The sequence below is a fragment of the Dendroctonus ponderosae genome, unplaced genomic scaffold, assembly GCF_020466585.1.
Source record: "Dendroctonus ponderosae isolate FM_Combo_2020 unplaced genomic scaffold, Dpon_F_20191213v2 Dpon_F_20191213_10, whole genome shotgun sequence".
Taxonomy (NCBI): Eukaryota; Metazoa; Arthropoda; class Insecta; order Coleoptera; family Curculionidae; genus Dendroctonus; species Dendroctonus ponderosae.
In genome coordinates, this window is record NW_026017111.1 from 7,841,785 (window position 1) to 7,844,321 (window position 2,537).

Sequence of the window (2,537 nt, forward strand, 5' to 3'; positions counted from 1 at the left end):
ACACGTTGGTCTTCGTTTATTTCCTCCTCTATTACGTCCAAATATTCAAAACCTTGTCCATTCTTATATTGTATACGATAGTAAAATAAAAAAATGAAAATGTTAAAACATCATAAACAGTAATATAACCTTAAAAACCGTTTGACGGTTCAACGAAAAATCTCGACCAATGGCAATGTCACAAAACTAAATACTTCCTTTGTTGACAGGATCTCTGCTTGAGTTTCAGGAAATCGAATCGAAATTGTTCGTAATCTGGCTATGGCGTCTGTAACTTGAGTAACAATATTGCAAGCTGAGGTTTTGCTCACTCCTGTGAATTCGCCGGCTGTTAAGCGTAAGGCCAGAAACACTTTTGTAGCTGGGGATATCGCTTTGTTACGCAAAGTTGGCGCTTTTATTCTTTTTCAATTTGACTTATCAACAGACGAACAGTCCCTTTTTGCAACCGGAAGCGTTTGAAAAACTCCAAATCATCAAATTCCTCAAAGTAATTTGTACTGCAATTACATGAAAAGTTAGATTTTAGATAACTATATTTACCGTGAATCAAATATAAAATATACCTTCCGACTTCTAACTACTTTAGGTGGCCGACGTAATAAAAAATCATCCATGTCGTCATCGGAATCGAATACATTCAAGTCCGTGAAATCCATTTTCTTTAATTTTAATGTAGATAGGTATTATAAGTAATATTAAAAAATACGACTATGCAACAAACCCACTTTGCATACAAAAAGTAAACATTAGCACTAGGTTATGTTCACCGTCAAATTGACCAATAGAATGCAAGCATTCCGAAGTATATCTCCCCACGTTATACCGCAGATATACCGGGAGCAAAGTTGTTCCGTCATTGTAGAACGCAAATCGCGAAGTATATACCGAGTAAAGCTTGTTCCGAGTATATACTTGTATTATTGACTCCGGCCTTATTCATATTTAATTTTTTACGATTTATTTATTTGTTTCAGGTAGCGTCAGATCCTTCACCGCATATCGAGAAGTCATTACCATCTCAAATATGTGACTTGAATATGAAAGCAAAACAACTTTCAAATATTTGCTTACTTGAGTATCTTGCACGTGAGATCTCATTTCGTATCGTCTTTTTTAACAATGTAACTAATAAAAATATGTTTTCTGGTGTTTTTTTCATTACCATTGGGGGAATTGTTATGTCTCGCCACAGCAGGATCACACTATTAGACCATCCGTATTTAGATATTTCTATTTAATTAAGTGCTTTAAAAGAAGAATGGTACCTCAGCACATCTTACTTCAAAATTGTGCATTCCCATGCCCTATCCGCAATTCCTGTACGTAATCGCCTCGGCAGAAAAGGTCTACTTGTTATTGTGTATCTACTTGTTAATATCCGAAATGTTATATTTTTACATCATTCTAAGTAACAATGCTATAAATAAGATAATATCAGAAACGTTGAGCTATGCCTTCTTCGTATCTAGCTCGATATTCGTATTCAATTCGCCAGTAGTGTGTTGTGTTTTTTTAAGAAATTCTATTTTGCACATCTAAACCATTTTGGAGAATCTGCAAATTCCAGATTGTATGGATCTAGATGTGACTAATATCACCTAGATTGTCGAGCAAAAAGGTCAGAATCTGTTGATGTTGAAACAATATCGCTGCCAGTTCCATAGTATTTCAGATGAAGGTATCCGAATGTGTGTAAAATAATGTTGATGTAGATATTTGTGATTATGTAATTTGTTTTTGCAATTTTGCTAATTTTATCCAAATGTATATTTCACTACAACAGGAGCACGCCAAACTTTGGAGATTTTCCTATGTTTATTTTAGTGCCTTTACCGTAGAAAAAAGGTTTCGGAGAAGCAGATTTCGAAAATTTTTGATCTTCAAAGTACATTAGTTGAAGTTCCCGTCTTTTACGACTTTGCGCTTCTAGGATGTCTTTGGGTTGCTTGCACGAATTATGTGACTAATTTTCGGGTCTAAACCTGTTAGAAGGGTATTCAGTGTTCAAGAGATAGATTGGTTTTTTCTATGTTTGCGTGAATTTTTGCATTGGGAGATTTGATTCTGTTTAAGAATGTTAACTGAGATTCGTTAATACTTTGTTTTACTTGTTGTAAATCCCAAAAGAGAGAGTTTAGATCGCGAGTATCACCGAAATGTGCATTGAGGAGTTCAGGGATTATTGAAAATATTTCAGCAGGTTTGCACGGTTCTACTTCTATTGAGTGAACTTCTGGGCTATCCGACTGCGTGTTTGAGGATTTGAAATTAGTTATTACTTTATTTTGAATGGTCGAACAGTTTAGCTTTGTTAAATTACAATTAGAAAATCATCTAATCGTTTTCTCTACGATGATTTAGCTACCAGGGGCTTCACTGGGTGTTCCTAATCCATAGTTCACCGTGAGTTAGGGTGATCTGTCTCTTTAGGGGTTGGTTCTGCTGTCAAGGGATTGGAATTCGCCGTCGCTAGTTAGAATACTCGAGTGGTCCTTTTCGCACCGTGCCGTTCCTCAGATGGAAGGAGAGGCATG